This window comes from Coenobita brevimanus, chromosome 8, assembly GCF_032717465.1.
Source record: "Coenobita brevimanus isolate Jiangsu-jjx chromosome 8, ASM3271746v2, whole genome shotgun sequence".
In the NCBI taxonomy this organism is placed as follows: domain Eukaryota; kingdom Metazoa; phylum Arthropoda; class Malacostraca; order Decapoda; family Coenobitidae; genus Coenobita; species Coenobita brevimanus.
Window position 1 is genome coordinate 18,979,168 of NC_136961.1, and position 22,523 is coordinate 19,001,690.

Genomic DNA, 22,523 nt, shown 5'->3' on the forward strand with positions numbered 1-22,523 from the left:
TTAATTCAACTTGGACGTGTTTATCGTTGTGTGAGGGAATGGTGGAATATGTATGACCGGACCGGTGAACCCTGTTAAGTATATTGGCATACGTGTGCAAGGCAGCAGCAAAGTCCACACTCCCTATGTCAGAGGGGGTTTCCCACTCATCATCAGAAACTCCCGTATTTGTTTCTTTATCTTTAGTGTGTGGTGAGGTTTGTACAAGGGATGGGCTGCCTCGAGGCTCTCTTAATTGTGAGTCTGATGTTGTGGCTAATTGTGTGTCATCTGGTATTAACGTGGGTGGTGGCAAAAATATTCTTGTCATTAAGATATGGTGTTATGAAATACGCCTCTTGTTTATTTATGTCCTAGCAAAATAGATGAGTAAATAAGTTGAATATAGCTAATTTTAGCACTGAGAAGAAATGAGCAAGTATAATTTTACCCACTTGATACAGATCGTAGAGGTGTGTCGATACAAAAGTCGATCTCGGAAGAAAAATACAGGTTTGATTGAAGATCTCTTGATAATTCTAGTGGTGTGTTGATGGACGATATTACTCAGGAATTTCCATGGTCTGGTGTTTGTGGTGGTTAACGGCTGTCCCAGGCAAACCTCAGCATAGAACGTCGAATTTCCAACTTAACTGTGAAAATAAATGAGTATGAGTAGGAGCTATGTGAATAATGAGTAATGAGTAGTGGGTGAGAAGTGCCTGGTGTCAGCCACACGTTGCTTGGCATGGCAGACTCGCGTTGTGATGTCATCTCAGCACATGGTGACGTCGGCTTCCCACACTGGTAGCTGTGGTGAGTGAATGAGTAGCGATGAGTAACTTGAGTGAAGACGGGTGAGTAAGATGAGTTGTGAATATGGACTTGGTGTTTTGCTGCGTGTCTTGACCTCTGGGTCAGCATAGGCGGGAGAGAGTGGTGGGGGCTTGTGTGCTTGTTGATTCGGTCTTCCGTCTTCTTTACTTGCTTTGTTTTATATTCTTCTTGTTGCTGCTTGAAGTTACGTGAAGATTATAGAGTTGTTTTGTAGGCTGTATTTTGTAGGATAGACTACGTGTGTGTGGAGGAGCGAATGAGAAGACAAGTGTTGGATGCAAGGGTGTGGAGAGGGTGGGGGAATGGAGTCTCGGACCATCACTTAGTGATGGCCAAGGTAGAGCTGCAAAGAAAGTGGTTGAGGAGGCGAAGGGGAAGACAGGAGGAAGCAGCTCCTGTGAGAAGAGTGGAGAAATTGCAAGATAGTGAGAAGAGGACAGAGAATAAGAGCATAGTGGAAGAAAGATTGGGAAGGTATGAGCTAGAGCAGATGGAAGGGGTGGAAGATGTATGTAAGATATTCACGGAAGAGATAAGTGCAGCGTGTGAGGCGGTTTGTGGAGTGAGGAGGAGATGCAAGGGTGTGCAAGGGACAGCATGGTGGAATGATGAGGTGAAACGAGCTGTGGAACAAAAGAAGAAGGCATATGGTGAATGGTTGGCGAGTAGAGGTAGGGGAGAAGATGAGAGAGAGAAGAGAGAGGTATATGTGAGCAGGAGAAGGGAGGTTAAGAGACTGGTGAAGGAGAGTAAGAAGAAAGTGGATGAAGAGTTTGGGAGGAATCTGAGTGTGAAATGGAGGGAGAGTAAGAAATTGTTTTGGAAGGAGGTAAAGAAAGTAAGGCAGTGTGAAAGGGGAAATAGTAGAGGAGTGAAAGATAGGAATAATATTGTTGGTGGAGAAAAGAGAGAAATTGAGGAGATGGAAGGAGCACTTTGAGGATTTGTTGAATGTAGAGAGTGAGAGCAGTGTGAGTATAAGTGGTTGGGGAATGGCTGGGAGAAGAAGAGATGAGAGGAGGGAGGAAGAGATCAGTAGGTCGGAAGTAGTGGAAGCGATGAAGAAGATTAAGCTGGGAAAGGCCCCAGGAATTGATGGAGTGTGTGGTGAAATGCTTAGGTATGGGGGTGAGATTGTTGTGGAGTGGATATGGAAGTTGTGCAGATTGGCTTGGGAAGAGGGAAGGGTTCCAGAGGACTGGAAATCAGGTATAATTGTTCCTCTGTACAAAGGAAAAGGGGAGAGAGAAGTATGTGGTAACCATAGGGGTATTTGCCTTCTTAGTGTGACTGGTAAAATATATGGTAGAATACTCATTGATAGGGTTAGGCATATGACAGAGGAGCTAGTTGGAGAAGAACAAGGGGGATTTAGGAAGGGAAAAGGGTGTGTAGATCAGATATTTGTTCTAAGATGTTTAGTGGAGAAGTATCTAGAGAAGGGAAGGAAAGTGTACGCTGCCTTCATGGACTTGGAGAAAGCTTATGACAGAATAGATAGGAAAGGTATGTGGAAGGTATTAAGAATATATGGAGTGGAGGGGAAATTGTTGAGTGCTGTGAAGAGTATGTACGAGGGAGCTAGGGCTACGGTGCGAGTGGATGGTGAGCTGAGTGAGTTCTTTGATCTCAATGTGGGACTGAAACAGGGGTGTGTAATGTCTCCATGGCTGTTTAATATATATATGAATGGGGTCGTAAAGGAGGTACAAGGTAGGGCAGTGGATGTGGGGGTGGCCCTAATGAATGAGGGTGAGATTTGGAAGCTTCCGGTGTTGCTGTTTGCTGATGATACAGTATTGTTGAGTGAAGATGAATGGGAGTTGCAAGGTTTGGTGAATGAATTTGGGACAGTGTGTAGGAGGAGGAAGCTGAAAGTTAATGTAAACAAAAGTAAAGTTATGGTGTTTGAGAGGAATGAAGTCACAGAGTGTGCAGTGAGGTTGGATGGTGAGGATATGGAGAATGTGAGTGCATTCAAGTACTTGGGTAGTGTGATGAGTAAGGATGGAACTTTGGGGGATGAAGTACGTGAAAGGGTACAGCAGGGAAGGAAGGTTGTTGGTACACTGAAAGCAGTGATGAGAAATAGGGAGGTGAGTATGGAAGTTAAGAAGTCACTGCATGATGGTATTGTGATCCCTACCCTGACGTATGGAAGCGAGGCGTGGCCCTTGCAAGAGGGGAACAAGTCAAGAGTGAGAGCAGTGGAAATGAGTTACTTGAGAGGAGCATGTGGAGTGACATGGAGGGACAGGTTGACGAATGAAGAAGTGAAGGAACGTTGTGGGGTAGATGTGGATGTGGTTGAAAAGATTAGGAGAAATACACTGAGGTGGTTTGGACATGTGGAGAGGATGGAGAATGAAAGACTGACTAAGAGGGTGTATGTAGGTGAGGTGGAGGGAGGGAGAGGGAGGGGTAGACCGAGGATGAGGTGGAGGGATGGAGTTGAGAGGTATATGAGGGAGGGGGGGTGAGTTGGGGGGAGTGGAGTCAAATGGTGGGTGACAGAGTGACTTGGAGGCGTTTTGTCTGCGGCCACCCTTTGCGGGATTAGGGCGTCGGGCTATAGATAGATAGATAGATTTTGTAGGAATCACTGTAGAACTGAAGCTAATCTTGTAGAGTTTCGCATGCTTTTGTAGAAATTTGCTTTTAATTCGGAGACGATGTCCGTAGATTCGGTGGTTCGTTGTAGAAATTGCAAGATCATATCAATATTTTGTTAAACTACTTGCAAGGCGTCGTGTGATCTCTTGACCTCTGCATCAGCATGATGATCGGAGAGACGGAGGGGGCTGGTTGGAGAGAAGTGTCAGGAGCTGGTTGTAAGTTGTTGGTTGTGAGAGGTATTCTTTTGTTTTCAATCTTGATATTTTGTAGGAATTCAATGTTGATTCGTAGACGAGGTTCGTATACGTTCGCTGCTACCAAATGTCATAAATGAATTTGTGTCATAAAATACTTTGTGGTTCCTTTGTGGTTGAGTTTTATATATATATATATATATATATATATATATATATATATATATATATATATCTATGACTTGTGGACGAGTGGTTTTTATATCTTGGAGTAGCTTCCCATTTGTCATGTACTGACAGGAGAGGTAAAGAATAGTATGGGACTATTTTTATTTGTCTTGGAAATATTAACAAGTCTCTCACACAGAGCGGAATATAGAGTCCAGTCCCGCTAGCTATCTCTCTGTCTCTCTCTCTCAAGTTGCCAAGCCCTTCCCCTACGACCAGCCTCTTGTATCGCTTGTCCCCTTCTGAGCTCTCTTTCCTAAATTCTGGTGAAACAGGAGACGTATCACGTGTGTTCCTCGTGGATGGAAAGTTTAAGAAGCCTGTGTGTGAGTATGTGTGTATATGTGTGTGTGAGTATGTGTGTATATGTGTGTGTGGTCACCAGGGCTTTGTTCACGGGTGGTTTGCTGACAACTAACTGCATCATCTCCTTACTGGCCGCTGTCATCAGCTTTCCTCAGTGTAACTTGCAAGCTCATTTCCTTTTCCCAGGCTCGCAGAGGGCTGTCTATCTATCTATTTATCTATCTATCTATTATGATTTGTAATTATAATACACTTGCACTCATCAGCTAGTGACTGTCAGGCGAGGAACTTGGCTTAATGTAGGGGACATCTATATTAGAAATAGATCAGTGGGAGGAGGAACTATTTAAAATATGTCAACTGTCAACCCTAATTAATATTACAATATATACATATTTACCGTTGATAAAAGCCATAACCACACAGTAAAAAAGTCACATCACTCTGATCAGTCTGGTCTCTTTCAAGAAAGACATCAATTTATCATTCATAACAATGTCCCCATCACCCAGGATGGTGGAAAGTGTGAAGGGGACGTCTACTACACGCCGCAGTAATTTATGAGTGAAGCACGTTCACGAATAAATTGTCAACAGCGCAGGATGATATGACTGATAGATAACACCGCATTATAGTTGTCACAGTGCGGTGGGAAGCGTCTTTCCATATATGGTTTCATGTTCGTTAAAATGGTGGCATTGAGCTGTAACCGTGCCAACACTTTTTCTTCTAGGCGACTGGGATGGTTGGCAGTGTCCCAGTCGCCCAGGTACGGCTTACAAGTTGGAATATTTAGTCTGGTCCACTGACGTTGCCACAGAAGATTTATTGATTTCTTTCCGAGAGATAGACTCGACCGCAGATCACGAGGGACGTCCCAAGTCTCCTCGAGCTCCACAGCCGACTTTGCAAGTAAGTCAGCCTGCTCATTGCCGTAGATACGACAATGACCAGGCACCCAGATCAGCGTGAATGACTTGTTGCATGATTGCAACTTATTAACGATGCGGCCCTGGATCTTGTGAGAGTTCGTAGTACAAGATGCAACTGCCTGAAGGGCTGATTTTTAATCTGAAAATATGACAAATGAGTCATGCCTAGAATTGAGAGCATAGTCTATGGCTTTGTCAATAGCAAAAAGTTCTGAAGTAAACACAGATGTATGAGTCGGCAACCAAAACCTGAGGGCACATTCAGTCGACCACACAATTGCACCCACACATTCACTTGACTTGGAGCCGTCGGTGTACAATTGATGGGACCCCAAGTGACGAACAATGATGTTACGAAACAAGTGGTGGACCTCCGCTTGCGGCTCCTTGGCCTTTGGTGCTGGGAGCCATGTAGCATCCACTCTAAAGCCGGGTGGCTCCCAAGGCGCTATATTTTTAAGAACCAACTTCTCACCCTCACTGGGGTCCACATCAAGCTCCTGAGTCAGTAAGTGGAGGCGAGCGGCAAGCGGCCGACGCACCCCCAGCAGAAGGTGGTAGTATTGACGCAGGGGGGTACAGGCCACATTGCCGATATTACTTTTCCTTAATGTTCGTAACCCATACGATAATGCCAGGTGGTCACGGCGAATACGGAGGGGAGGCACATCCGCCTCCATTTCCATACGAGCTACACGGGTACACCGAACAGCTCCAAGACACATTCGCAAGCATTTATTCTGCAACACATCCAATCCTTTCAGCGTGGCATCAGATGCCGAGCCATACACCTGTGCGCCATAGTCTAGCTTCGATTGAATAAGGGACTTATACACCATTAATAAAGATTTTCTGTCGGCACCCCAGGTAGTACCCGCTAGGTACTTAAGGACATTTAATGGTTTATCACAACGAGCAAGCAAAGTATTAATGTGAAGTTTAAAATTCATTCTACGATCAAAATGTATTCCTAAAAATTTTACAGAATTTTGAAAAGGTACCGCCTGATTATCCAAAGTTAAGAACAAATTAGGTACGTTACGATTAGTGAAGACTATAGCGGCACACTTACGGATGTAAAACTTAAATCCCCACTGCAAGGCCCATTGGTGGACGGAGTCAAGGGCTGCTTGAATCGGCCCAACCGAAAATTGTGCATTACGGGAAGAGTGCCATATTGCACAATCGTCAGCGTAGAGCGAGTATTTAAGATTCCTCGGGATGGGAGCTGATGACAGAATATCATTGATCATAATACTAAATAAAGTAGGACTAAGCACACTTCCCTGCGGCACCCTGTTTTCCTGGACAAATATATCTGATGTTACGTTACGGGGCAATTTGACAGAAAAAGTCGTGTCCCTTAAGAAATTTGAAATAAAAATAGGCAAATATCCTCTTAAACCATAAACATAGAGCTTCATTAGTACATTAGTATACCATGTCGCCATATCATGTCATAGGCTTTATGGATGTCCAAGAACACCCCTATCATGAATTCTTTATTGGCAAATGCCTCTGCAATACAATGCTCCAAAATCATTAAATGATCTAGTGAACTTCTGTATTTACGGAGGCCACATAGTTGATCATTTAACAAATTCATCGACTCTAAAACAAAAGGAAGCCTATTGTTTACCATACGTTCCATGACCTTACATAGACAAGAAGTCAACACAATAGGACGAAATGAAGTGGGATTCATAAGACGACCAGCCTCTTTGGGTATCGGTATGACATGCGCAAACTGCCATGAGTTTGGGAACGTTCGAGATGCCCAAATCGCATTGTACAATGCTAACATCTTAATCATGTTGTCCTGATGAAGATGCTGGATCATACCATATGTGATGGTGTCTGGTACAGGGCTTGTGTCTTTACAGGATTTAAGGGCAAGGAGCAGTTCATCTATCGTAAACTCTTTGTTATACGGGGAGTCTATGTCTTCTGTGGCAAAGTCTAATATATGTAGCTCAGCCGTCCGTTTATGATGTCGAAAACGCGGATCATAATTGGCTGAGCTACTTACATGAGAAAAACTCGTGGCGAGGATGTTAGCAACGTCCACGGGCTCGTCATAGATGTTATTATTTATTTGCAAGGTGGTGACTGTGAAATATGGGCCTTTATTATTTAATATTCTTATGGTGGAACAGACTTTACGTAATGCTGTTGTACGAGTCACCGTGGACACAAAGGACCGCCAGGAGTCACGTTTGGCCCTTCTTATTATTCTCCTTGCCTCAGCCCGTGCCTGTTTGTATGCAATAAAATTTTTCTCAGTGGGCTGACTATCAAAAATCCTGTATCTCCAATTGCGTTTTCTTAATGCTTGTTGGCAATCCGGCGTCCACCAATGTGCTCTATGCCGTGCATGAACTGTAGAAGTCTTGGGAATAGCAGCCTCAGCTGCATGTAATATGGAAGTATTTATATTTTCGATCTTAACATCTATGGTCTCCCCAGATATATCTAAATTGGTGATCCTGGAGAAGGATCCCCAATCTGCTTTCTTATAGTTAAATTTTGGAGGTGGAGGGTCCGAAATAATGTCGCGTGTATAAGAAAGACAGATGGGTAAATGATCACTTCCCAAGGAGTCGTCGTAAGGGTCCCATGAGAAATCTTGATGTATGCCAGGGGAGGCCAAAGATAAGTCAATGGCCGAAAAGCTACCAGTACGATCATCTACACTAGTCGCTCTACCATCGTTCAGAAGACAGAGGTTGGACTGTAGTATTAGGTCAGCTACTTGCTCCCCACGACCATCAATCCTCAAGCTACCACATTGATAGTGATGGGCGTTAAAATTGCCCAACACTAACTTATTCCCAGGCTGATATTCAAATAGTGAATATAAAGCATCACTATCAATGGGGCCATGTGGAGGACAGTAGAGAGAGCAAATAGACAGATACGTGTTATTAAATTTTACTCTGCACGCGACCGCTTCCAGAGTAGAATTTAGAATCACTTCCGTTTGTGGGTGTGATTTGTGTGTGTAAATGGCTACTCCGTGACCTTCATATCTTCTTTATGAGTGGTAGTGTTTTAACTGTGGAGGATCAGGATGATTTTTCAGGCGCGTCTCCTGTAAACAAACAACGTCTGGCCTGTGTATTGAGAGCAAGATTGGTATATCTTGTAACTTATTCCCAATACCTCTACAATTCCAATGTAATACAGTGAAAGGGACGGTTTAAGATTTACGTTAGGGGCAAGTGTATTTAGGCTTTTTTTGCCGCCCGCCAGAAGGCGAGCGACTACCAGTGGACCTATCCCGGTGCTTGCTTACGGAAACCTCCATATTTTCATCAATTATGAGGTTCCTAGATTCCACCGAGGAAGAGCTACCCTTCCTCTCCCTCGCTGGGCCAGGAGCAGGAAGAACATGAGGACGTGACTTAGTAAGGGTGCTCATATTACTCGTACAAGAGTTGTCAGGCTTCGTTTTAGGCTTGACTGACTGAGAAGCAGCAGCAGCCTGAAAATAGGAAGTTGTAACAGGAGTATCAGGTTGAGAGGTGGACTGGACAGGAGGCTGAGATGGAGAGAGTAGAATGTGTGACAAGAGGAACCGGTTCAGGGTCAGTCTGTGTCCCACCAGAGCACATCACGGGACGGGACATCACCGCTGAAGCATAGGACCTATTCGGCGTAGGAGTTGCATGCAACTCCTTCACCTTTTTCCTTCTTCATAGTAGGAGACACCCTCAGTCGCCTACACTGTGCAGACCTGTTTCTCCTCCTTCCACTTGGGACAATTACTAGAGGAAGTGGAGTGAGCACCCTTACAGTGGAAGCAACAGATAGTCTCTGATGTGCATTGCTCAGCATCATGACCCTGTGTTGCACATTTGCCACACACTGACTGTGACGCCTGACAATTCTTAGCAATGTGCCCATATAATTGACACTTTATGCAACGGAGTGGGTTGGGAATATAAGGTCTGACATTAACAATTTCATAGCCAACTTTGACATGTGCTGGGAGTGAAACTTTGCCGAAAGTCAAAACAATGGTGGCCGTCTTCGTCCTCATGCTTTCGGAAAATCTAGTTATAAACCGGGCATCGATGACATCTTGCTGAGCAAGTTCCTCTATGAAGTCTTCCTCACTCATCACCATGAGATCCCTGCAAGTGATAACCCCCTTGCACTAATTCATGGATGTTGGGATCTTGGCCTCAGCATCATAGATATGAAACTTACGCAGCTTCAGGAAGTCTTTAACTTGGGAGGAATTACTAGTCTTGACAAGGAGGTCTCCATTCACAAGTTTTTTTACTTATTCCACCTCCCCAGCACAGCCATCCATAACCTTCTTAATCATGAAGGGATTGAGACTGCTGAAGGGAGTGGAACCTAAAGCATGAACAGTCACAAACTCTGCATTTTTTACATTTATGTCCAGAGGCAATCGAGTCTGGGGCCGTTCTGTCTGGGGTCTGTCAGTCCATTATTCGGTCGGGGGTCGGTCAGAACCACCTCCCCCCCTGAGGGTGGGAGAGGCAGTAGGGGCGTCCTCCATAGTACCACTACCCCCTGGCGGAGGAAGTGGGAAGAAGGAGAGAAAACGAGCAAGGGACAAACAACCGGGGACCACACACCTAAGTCTGAGGTTGCCCTGTCAAACCACTGCAGGGAGGCCCGACCGTGTCAGTTCACGCCCCAGAGTGATCAGTGGGGGGGGACCCTCCGTCGGTGATAAGCAAAGCTAAACTCAGTAAATATGAGCAGAGACCTACTTTTTCAAACTAATAGGGAAGGGAGGAAAGTTAGAAACTAACTAGCCGAACGTCACCAGAAGGGTGAAAAAAAGAAAAAACTAATGCCGATGAGACACCCCTGAAAACTAGAGAAAAGCACAGTGAAAAACACGTTTACGCTCTTCACGACCATACATCAAAGTCCTCCAATGCCTGTTTTTTTTTTTTTTTTTTCCTGGCCTATCAACCATTGGGGCCGAAACCCCTGGTTATTAACCCGCGCCGTCCCGAGGACGTACTTCCACGTCCTCACGTTTTGTCACAGCCAGTCCCGAGGACGTACTTCAACGTCCTGCAATTGCAAGGTTCATAATTTCCACAAATTTCAAAATTCGCGGGAGATTTTCGTTTCGCCCGGGTACCCAAGCCTCCCCTACCTGCCGCCAGGCGGGCAGCGTCCCTAGACCTCCAGCGTGACCAGCGCTCGCCCTTGTCTCGGTCACTCACCTGCCAGCAGTGACCCAGGTCAGACATGGCGCGGAAAGGTCTCTCAGATGAGCAAATTGCATCCGTCCTGGAAGCCTTCACTGGAGACAGTGATTCTCCACTCGATGATGATGTGGTGGATCGCGATTACGTCCAGCCAGAGGAAGAAATAAGTAGCAGTGATGAGGAGGTCCCTTCGCCCCGAAAAACGCGGTATGTGACATACCGTAAGGCAAGGGAAGGCCAGGCTGCTCCCCAACCACGTGCACAGCTATCTCTCCATCACGATTCTGATCAGGACGAGGATGAGGATGATGAGGATGACGGAGGGCTAGGACGTGATATCGCCGAGTGGTTGGGAAAGGAAAAAATATCACCATGTGGATCAGAAGGTGGGGCGAGACGACACCTAAGGTATGGTTCAAGTACTTTGTCTGGGGAAGTAGCAAGTGGTGTGGTGGGATTGCTGGGAGAAAGGGAAAGTGTTGTGGCGGCAGCGCGGGGTGAAAGTGAGAGTGGTGTGGGGGTAGTGCAGGGTGAAGGGGCCATTGGTGTGAGGGAGGCAGCACGAGCACGTGGTGCTCGTAGGCCTAGGGGAGAGGAGGTTGAGTCACTCCCCAGCACTTCTTTCGCCCCTGAATATGCCCAAACTTCCTCCCCACAGCCCCAGGATGTGGGGAAAGGAAAGAAAGGGAAGGGAAAGGGTAAAGGAAAAGGGAGAGGGAAGAGAAATGCGAGTGATGAGAGGCGCCGCTCTCCACCTCCCCAACCTCCCCCACCACCCTCACCTCCCCACCCTGACGAAGGGGACGATGGTGACGTGGCTGGAGACGGTGGTGTCACGTGGAACTGGGAGGATGGGGAGTACCTTACTCCCATCATTCACCAGTTCACTGAGGAGTGGCGGCCAGGTTGCACGGCTCCAGGTGTAAATGCTGGGTCAAGCCACGTTTAGATTTTTCAATTTGTTTTTTGATGAGGCGTTTGTTGGGCGCATAGTAGAACAGACGAATATATTTTCACAATCCCAGCGCCTTGAAAGTGAACGCCTAGGAACCACAAGCAAGCATGCAGAACAGTATGACTTTCCCGTGACTATATCAGAGATGTTCCTATTTTTGGCCCTGGTAATCTTGATGGGTGTGGTGAAGAAAAATCAAATTCCTGCCTATTGGACAACGGACCCAATCATCCTAACACCTTTCTTTGGATAGGTGATGGGTCTTAATAGATTTCAGTTTATTCTCGGCCGCCTCCACTTTTTTGATGCAGATGATCCAGCCAATGCAAATAACACCGATAAAATGAGGAGAATTAGGCTGGTATTTGATCATTTACGGGAAATGTTCCGCTCCTCATTTTATCCCTTCAGAGACCTCGTCATAGACGAGAGTCTTGTGTTGTGGAGAGGCAATATTTCCTTTAGGCAGTATATACCCAGCAAGAGACACCGTTTCGGGTTCAAGATCTTTGTTATGTGTGACTGTAAGACTGGTTATGTGCAAGACATAGTCTTGTACACGGGCGCACAGACAGATATAATAGAAGATCGGAGTATAGGACTCTCTGGGGCCGTGGTGAAGACAATGATAGAAGAGTACCTTCATCGTGGTCATGTTTTGTACCTGGACAACTGGTACACTAGCCCTCTTCTCGCTAGGTTCCTCCACCAACACGACACCGGAGTCTGTGGTACAGTCAAGAGAAACCGCCGCCATATGGTCAAGATAGGAGGAAACTTGACAAGAATGAGGTGGTTTTTCTTCCAGGCCAATAACATCCTTGCAACCCTGTGAAACCACAACAGGAAGTTTGCCTCCTATCAACTGTTCACAGCCCCCTGATGCACCGCACAGACTCCGTGGATCACCGTAGCGAGAGGAGGCGCAACGTATGGAAACCAGAGTCTGTACTTGCCTATAATCTGAACATGAGGCAAGTTGATCAGTCAGACTCGATGATTTCAAGTGTTGACTGTGCCAGGACAACGATGAAGTGGTACAAGAAACTCTTTTTTCCACTTGCTCAACATCACGGTCCTGAACGCCCACTACCTGCACGCAATGACCACCGGAGTATCCGAGACCTTTGAGGGGTTTGTGAGGGAGCTGGCACGTGAAATAATCGCCAAGCATGCCCAGGAAAGACCCCCACACCGCCCCTGCGCCCCCCGTGCTGCTCAGACTCCCCTACGTCTTGCAGCCCGCCACTACCCCAGCGCAATCCCTTCCGAACCAAACCGTCGTAAACCCCAGCGTCGCTGCCATGTATGTAAGCACTCGACAGTCAGACCATCAACGCAGAGAAAAGACACAAGATACGAGTGTGTCGAGTGCAATGTTGCGTTGTGCCTTCAGCCCTGTTTCAAGGAATACCATAACCTAGTACACTTCTGAAACTGTGTGGGAAGGCGAAATGACGCTCATGGTAATGGTAAGGCCAGTCAGTAGGTGCTAAGTCAAATATAAAGTTGAAACGGGTGTTATTTTTTCAGAAAAGTAATGTATAAGATGAGAATTAGTGTAAGTGGAAAGAATTGTTATCAAAACTACACCCATTGTGTAAATCTGGTCAGTAAATATGTGATAGCAAGGAAATAAAGTGGAAACGGGTGTAATGTTAGCATGAATAAAACGTATAAGTTGAACATTACTGTAAGTTGTCATAATTGATGTCACGATTACACCCACATTCTGGTCAGTAAGTATGTGATAGGAATTATATACAGTGGATGATGTTTTAATGTTAGTAGTAAGGTATTTTATAAGATGATTACTTGTGTAAGATGAAACAAATGATATCGCGATAACACTCCCTGTGTAAGTACGCGCAAATATGACGCTAAGTTCCATCTTACGTTCAGAAATGATGTAATATCAATTATATCAAGTGTTTACATGTGCAATGTTAGTGTAGAATAATTATATAAGTAAAAAAATAGGTTGTAAGTTGAATTAGTTGTCATAGCAACTTCACCGTGTGTGTTATTATGCGCTATTATTACGCTATATATTTACGTAAGGCCTGAAATAATCTCAAAACAGTTCTATAAAGTTGCAAAGTGTATAATAATATTAGAAAAGTATTATGTTAGTAGAAAAAGCACAATACGAGTTGAAACATCAGTCACAGCGAGTTCACTCACTACGTAAATTAGCGCTAGCATTACGCTAAATGTTATCAAAAGGCCTGTGAATACGTAAAAACAGTTCAATAAAATGTAAAATGGTATAATGTTATTATAGAAGTATTATGTAAGTAAAAAAAATTATATGTATCATGATTTTAGAATGTTAGCGATTCATCGTGACCAAGTTGGCCGATTTTGCTCGTTTCTCACGATGGTACAATGGTTATTTCTGCTCTATTTTTGTATAAAATCCAATATACTCTTTTATCACATGTTTTTATGTTTGTAATAAATTCATTTCTGCTTACTTTCATTGGTTTCCCAAACTTATAATAACATAGAAAACGTTTGATGCTCACACCGCATAGGGAGAAAACGGGGCCAGGTGGGACCATCGCATACCTGGTTAAGCTAATTAGGGACCCCAGGGACCACTTTCTTTGCCACCGGCCATTGTTTCTGACCAAAAGCGAAAGTTTAAGCAAAAAAAAAAAAGGTCGAAAATTGCCCTGGATTGGGGGGTACCAGTGGTCGAAAAGTTGCCGGGACGGGGCGGGTTAAGGCCGGATATAGATATATGTATATACATTTAAACATAAATACATATATATACAAACATATATATATATACATACATACACACACACACACACACACACACACACACACACACACACACACACACACACTTCCATGCATACATACAGACACACTTTCATGCAAACGTACATATATATCTATCTATCTATATATATATATATATATATATATATATATATATATATATATATATATATATATATATATATAATAATTCTAATTTTATTTATTTTTGTGTATTTTTTTTTTTAATTTTTTCATGGTTTTATATTTTTTATATCTTATATTATAAAGACAACCTAATCTAAAGACCCTAAAACTAATCACCTAACAGACAAATCGCTAACCTATACTAAATCCTACAGAGACAAATAGCTAGACCTACACTAATGGTAAAAATACCTCGACTAACAGAACACCATCGACTGCAGATATGTAATGCCTTTCTACATAACATACCTGCACTCATCACCTGGTGACTGTCAGTCGAGGCACAACATAATATAGGGGACATAATATATGAAAGGGAACCAGACGAGTCAGGAACATTTCTATATACGTCAGCTGTCGTCTCTAATTAGAATAACTTAAGGAAGATAGTATAATGTATTTACATAATTTGTACAAAAAGTGAAGATCCTCGCCCAGCAGACCACGATCGACTGTAAGTGCCCAATACCTTCCTATATTGCACAATTGCACTCATCAGCTGGTGACTGTCAGGTGAGGAACTTGGCTTAATGTAGGGGACATCTCTATTAGGAATAGATCAGTGGGAGTAGGAACTATTTAAAATATGTCAACTGTCGACCCTAATTAATATTACAATATATACATATTTACCGTTGATAAAAACCATAACCACACAGCAAAAAAGTCACATCACTCTGATCAGTCTGGTCTCTGTCAAGAAAGCCATCAATTTATCAGTCATAACAATGTCCCCATCACCCAGGATGGTGGAAAGGGTGAAGGGGACTTCTACTGCACCGCAGTAATTTATATGTTAAGCACGTTCACGAATAAATCGCCGACAGCACAGGATGATATGACTGATAGATAACACCGCATTGCAGCTGTCACAGTGCGGTGGGAAGCGTCTTTCCATATATGGTTTCATGTGGTTTATAATGGTGGCACTGAGCCGTAACCGTGCCAACACTTTTTCTTCTAGGCTACTGGGACGGTTGGCAGTGTCCCAGTCGCCCAGGTACGACTTACAAGTTGAAATATTTAGTCTGGTCCATTGACCTTGCCACACAAGATTTATTGATTTCTTTCCGGGAGAGCGACTCGACCGTAGATCACGAGGAACCTCCCAAGTCTCCTCGAGCTCCACAGCCGACTTTGCAAGTAAGTCAGCCTGCTCATTGCCGTAGATACGACAATGACCAGGCACCCAGATCAGCGTGAATGACTTGTTGCATGAATGCAACTTATTAACGATGCGGCCCTGGATATCGTGAGAGTCCGTAGTGCAAGATGCAATTGCCTGAAGGGCTGATTTTTAATCTGAAAATATGACAAATGAGTCTTGCTTAGAATTGAGAGCATAGTCTATGGCTTTGTCAATAGCAAAAAGTTCTGAAGTAAACACAGATGTATGAGTCGGCAACCAAAACCTGAGGGCACATTCAGTCGACCACACACTTGCACCCACACATTCACTCGACTTGGAGCCGTCGGTGTACAATTGATGGGACCCCAAGTGACGAACAATGATGTTACGAAACAAGTGGTGGACCTCCGCCTCCGGCGCCTTGGCCTTTGGTGCTGGGAGCCATGTAGCATCCACTGTAAAGCCGGGTGGCTCCCAAGGCGCTATATTTTTAAGCAACAACTTGTCACAGTCACTGAGGTCCACATCAAGCTCCTGAGTCAGTAAGTGGAGGCGAGCGGCAAGTGGCCGACGCACCCTCCGCAGAAGGTGGTAGTATTGACGCAGGGGGGTACAGGCCACATTGCCGATATTACTTTTCCTTAATGTTCGTAACCCATACGATAATGGCAGGTGGTCATGGCGAATACGGAGGGGAGACACATTCGCCTCCACTTCCATATGAGCTACACGTGTACACCAAACAGTTCCAAGACACATTCGCAAGCATTTATTCTGCAACACATCCAATCCTTTCAGCGTGGCATCAGATGCCGAGCCTTACACCTGTGCTCCATAGTCTAGCTTCGATCGAATAAGGGACTTATACACCATTAATAAAGATTTTCTGTCGGCACCCCATGTAGTACCCGCTAGGTACTTAAGTACATTTAATGGTTTATCACACCGAGCAAGCAAAGTATTAACGTGAAGTTTAAAATTCATTCTACAATCAAAATGTATTCCTAAAAATTTTACAGAATTTTGAAAAGGTACCGCCTGATTATCCAAAGTTAAGCACAAATTAGGTACGTTTCGATTAGTCAAGACTATTGTGGCACACTTACGGATGGAAAACTTAAATCCCCACTGCAAGGCCCATTGGTAGACAGAGTCAAGGGCTGCTTGGATCCGCCTAGCCAAAAATTGTGCATTACGAGAAGAGTGCCATATTGGGCAATCGTCAGCGTAGAGCGAGTATTTAAGATTCCTCGGGATAGGAGCTGATGACAGAATATAATTGATCATAATACTAAATAAAGTAGGACTAAGCACACTTCCCTGTGGCACCCCGTTTTCCTGGACAAATATATCCGATGTTACGTTACTGGGCAATTTGACAGAGAAAGTCCTGTCCCTTAAGAAATTTGAAATAAAAATAGGCAAATATCCTCTTAAACCATAAGCATAAAGCTTCATTAGTATACTTGTCGCCATATCATGTCATAGGCTTTATGGATGTCCAAGAACACCCCTATCATGAATTCTTTATTGGCAAATGCCTCTGCAATACAATGCTCCAAATTCATTAAATGATCTAGTGAACTTCTGTATTTACAGAAGCCACATTGTTGATCATTTAACAAATTTTTCGACTCTAAAACAAAAAGAAGCCTATTGTTTATCATACATTCCATGACCTTACATAGACAAGAAGTCAACACAATAGGACGAAATGAAGTGGGATTCATAAGATGACCAGCCTCTTTGGGTATCGGTATGACGTGTGCAAAGTGCCATGAGTTTGGGAACGTTCAAGACGCCCAAATCTCATTGTACAATGCTAACATCTTAATCACGTTTTCCTGATTAAGAAGCTGGGTCATACCGTACGTGATGGTGTCTGGTCCAGGGCTGGTGTCTTTACAGGATTAGAGGGCAAGGAGCAGTTCATTTATCGTAAACTCTTTGTTATATGGGGAGTCTACGTCTTCTGTGGCAGAGTCTAATATCTGTAGCTCAGCCATGCGTTTATGATGTCGAAAACGCGGATCATAATTGGCTGAGCTACTTACATGAGAAAAACTCGTGGCGAGGATGTTACCAACGTCCATGGGCTCGTCATAGATGTTATTATTTACTTGCAAGTTAGTGACTGGGAAATATGGGTCTTTATTATTTAATATTCTTATGATGGAACAGACTTTAAGTAATTGTGTTGTACGAGTCACCGTGGACACAAAGTACCGCCAGGAGTCACGCTTGGCCCTTCTTATTATTCTCCTTGCCTCAGCCCGTGCCTCTTTGTATCCAATAAAATTTTTCTCAGTGGACTGACTATCAAAAATGATGTATCTCCTATTGCGTTTTCTTAATGCTTGTCGGCAATCCGGCGTCCACCAATGTGCTCTATGCTTCGCATGAAGTGTAAAAGTCTTGGGAATAGCAGCCTCAGCTGCGTGTAATATGGAAGTAGTTATACTTTCGACCTTAACATCTATGGTCTCCCCAGATATATTCAAATTGGCGATCCTTGAGAAGGATCCCCAATCTGCTTTCTTATAGTTAAATTTTGGAGGTGGAAGGTCCGAAATGATGTCGCGTGTATAAGAAAGACAGATGGGTAAATGATCACTTCCCAAGGAGTCGTCGTAAGGGTCCCATGAGAAATCTTGATGTATACCAGGGGAGGCCAAAGATAAGTTAATGGCCGAAAAGTTACCAGAATGATCATCTACACGAGTTGCTCTACCATCGTTCAGAAGACAGAGGTTGGACTGTAGTATTAGGTCGGCTACTTGCTCCCCACGACCATCAATCCTCAAGCTACCACATTGATAGTGATGGGCGTTAAAAGCGTCCAACACTAACTTATTCCCAGGCAGATGTTCAAATAGTGAATATAAAGCATCACTATCAATGGGGCCATGTGGAGGACAGTAGAGAGAGGAAATAGATAGATATGTGTTATTAAATCTTACTCTGCACGCGACCACTTCCAGAGTAGAATTTAGAATCACTTTCGTTTGTGGGTGTGATTTGTGTGTGTAAATGGCTACTCCGTGACCTTCATATCTTCTATACGAGTGGTAGTGTTTTAACTGTGGAGGATCAGGATGATCCTCCAGGCGCGTCTCCTGTAAACAAGCAACGTCTGGCCTGTGTATTGACAGCAAAATTGCTATATCTTGTAACTTATTCCCAATACCTCTACAATTCCACTGTAATACAGTGAAAGCGGTGATTTAAGATTTACGTTGGGGGCCAGTGTGTTTAGGCTTTTTTTGCCGCCCACCAGAAGGCAAGCTACTACCAGTGGACCTATCCCGGTGCTTGCTTACGGAAACCTCCATATTTTCATCAATTACGAGGTTCTCATATTCCACCGAGGAAGAGCTACACTTCCTCTCCCTCGCTGAGCCACGAGCAGGAAGAACATGAGGACGTGACTTAGTAAGGGTGCTCTTATTACTCGTACAAGAGTTGTCAGGGTTCGTTTTAGGCTTGACTGACTGAGAAGCAGCCGAAGCCTGAGAGGACGAAGTTGTAACAGGGGTATCAGGTTGAGAGGTGGACTGGACAGGAGGCTGAGATGGCGAGGTAGAATGCGTGACAAGAGGAACCGGTTCAGGGTCAGTCTGTGTCCCAGCAGAGCACATCACGGGACGGGACATCACCACCGAAGCATAGGACCTATTCGGTGTAGGAGTTGCATGCAACTCCTTCACCTTTTTCCTTGCTTCATAGGAGGAGACACCCTCAGTCGCCTTCACTGTGCAGACCTCTTTCTCCTCCTTCCACTTGGGACAATCCCTAGAGGAAGTGGAGTGAGCACCCTTACAGTGGAAGCAACAGATTGTCTCTGATGTGCATTGCTCAGCATCGTGACCCTGTGTTGCACATTTGCCACACACTGACTGTGACGCCCAACAATTCTTAGCAATGTGCCTATATAATTGACACTTCATGCAACGGAGTGGGTTGGGGATATAAGGTCTGACATTAACAATTTCATAGCCAACTTTGATATGTGCCGGGAGTGAAACTTTGCCGAAAGTCAAAACAATGGTGGCCGTCTTCGTCCTCATGCTTTCGGAAAATCTAGTTATAAACCGGGCATCGATGACATCTTGCTGAGCAAGTTCCTCCATGATGTCTTCCTCACTCATCACCATGAGATCCCTGCAAGTGATAGCCCCCTTGCAGGAATTCATGGATGTTGGGATCTTGGCCTCGACATCATAGATATGAAACTTACGCAGCTTCAGGAAGTCTTTAACTTGGGAGGAATTACTAGTCTTGACAAGGAGGTCTCCATTCACAAGTTTTTTTACTTGTTCCACCTCCCCAGCACAGCCATCAATAATCTTCTTAATCATGAAGGGATTGAGACTGCTCAAGGGAGTGGAACCTAGAGCATGAACAATCACAAACTCCGCATTTTTTACATTTATGTCCAGAGGCAATCGAGTCTGGGGCTGTTCTGTCTGGGAGCTGTCAGTCCGTTGATCGGTCGGGGGTCGGTCAGGACCACCTCCCCCCCTGAGGGGTGGAGAGGCAGTAGGGGCGTCCTCCATAATACCACTCCCCCCTAGCAGGGGAAATGGGAAGGAGAGAAAACGAGCAAGGGACAAACAACCGGGCACCACACACCTAAGTCTGAGGTTGCCCTCTCAAACCACTCCAGGGAGGCCCGACCGTGTCAGTTCACGCCCCAGAGTGATCAGTGGGGGGGACCCTCCATGGGCGATAAGCAAAGGTAAACTCAGTAAATAGGAACAGACACCTACTGTTCCAAACTAATAGGGAAGGGAGGAAAGTTAGAAACTAACTAGCCTAACGTCACTAGAATGGTGAATAAAAAACTAATGCCGGTGAGGCAGCCCTGAAAACTAGAGAAGAGCGCAGCGAAAAACACGTCTACTCTGTTCACGACCATACATCAAAGTCCAATGCCTCTTTTTTTTTTCTTTTTCCTTTTTTTTTTGCCTATCAACCATTGGGGCCGAAGCCCCTGGTTATTAAGGCCGGATATATATATGTATATACATTTAAACATATATACATATATATATACAAACATATATATATACATACACACACACACACACACACACACACACACACACTTCCATGCATACATACAGAGACACTTTCATGCACACGTACATATATATACATAATAATTTTCTATCTATCTATCTATATACCTAGGCTGCTTCCCCCAAGGAAAGGGAGGTAGCCGAGACAGGACGACACACTCTCCATTTACTCATCCATTCAAACACATTCATTCACATCTTAGCCCCAAAGGGGAGAACGGACAGATCCTCACCGCACCACACCGCACAAGGGTCAACTGCGCAATGCAATCAGTGACATCCGCAGCAGGGCCAGACAGCAGAACTGGTTTACCCCTGCCACATCATAACATACCCATCCCCTTTCCCGCACCTGACCTGACTAGCTGATCAGACCAAATGCGGGAGAATATCCCCTCAGGGCTGCGTCATCACTTATTCACAATTTCTCTCCATTTATTTCTGTCACGCACAGCCACTCTTCCTTGCTCAACAGACATCCCTCTCGCATCCAGTGCTCTCTTCACACTGTCCATCCATCCTATTCGTGGTCTTCCTCTCAGCCTTACACCTCTCACATCAGATCTAGTTATCTTTTTCACCAATCGCTCATTATCCATTCTCTCCATATGCCCAAACCATCGCAACACCCTCTGGTCAACTCTACCAGCCATCTCCTGGACAACTCCAGTTCTCCTTCGCACTTCATCATTTCGCACCCGATCCATACGCGTCACTCCACACATACTCCTCAGACACCTCATCTCCATTACATTCAAACTTTTCCTCTCTGCTACACCCATATTCCATGTTTCAGCCCCATATAATGCAGTCGGTACCACAACACCCTCATACAGCCTTCTCTTTACATCCATTCTAAGTGAACGACATTTTAACACTTTTTTCATTCCTCCCAGCACCTTTCCTACTTCATTTATTCTAAACTTCACTTCTGCATCTATTCTTCCATCCACAGCAACATGTGACCCTAGATATTTAAAACAATCTACCTCCTCAAGCAACTCACCATTCAAAACTATATTCATCCTCCTACCATCTATCAATCTCGTACACTTCATCACTTTACTCTTATTCTCATTTACTTTCAAATTCCTCCTTTCACACACCCTTCCAAACTCCTCTACCAACTGTCTCAATCTCTCCTCTGAATCAGTCACCAGTGCAGTATCATCTGCAAACAGCAGCTGCTTCAGATTCCAATCTCCACCATCAACATTTACCAGACTCAGACCATCTAAAACTCTTGCATTCACCTCCCTTACAACACCATCCATGTAAATATTAAACAACCAAGGCGACATCACACATCCCTGTCGCAGCCCCACTCTCACGGGAAACCAATCACTCACAGCATTTCCCACTCTTACACATGCTCTACTATTCACATAAAAACTTTTCACCCCTTTTAGTAACCTACCATCAAGTCCATACAATCTTAAAACAGTCCACAAAGCCTCCTTATCAATTCTATCATACGCTTTCTCTAAATCCATAAATGCCCAAAACACATCCTTGCCTTTCGCTAAATACTTTTCACACACTTGTCTCACAGCAAGCACCTGATCAACGCATCCCCTCCCTCTCCTAAAGCCACACTGCTCATCACTAATCACTCCCTCTGTACCCTCTCTAACTCTCACAATTAACACTCCACTATACACCTTACCTACAACACTCAACAGACTTATACCCCTAAAGCTAGTACATTCATACTTATCACCCTTGCCTTTATACAACGGGACCACACAAGCACTTGCCCAGTCAATTGGCACCATACCTTTCTCAAAGCACACATTCAACAATCTTACTAACCAGTCAACAATAGTCACTCCACCACCTTTCAGGCATTCCACAGCACACCCATCCATACCTGCAGCTTTCCCTGTTTTCATCTCCTTTACTGCCTTCTCCACTTCCTCCTTCGTGATCAAAGAATCATTCAACTCTCCCAACAAATTTATTCCTTGCACCCTTCCATCCGCCACAATCTCAGCCACCCTTTCCTCCTCTACATTTAATAATCTTTCAAAATACTCTGCCCATCTCTTCCTTACTGCATCCATCTCAATTAACATCCTTCCATCCT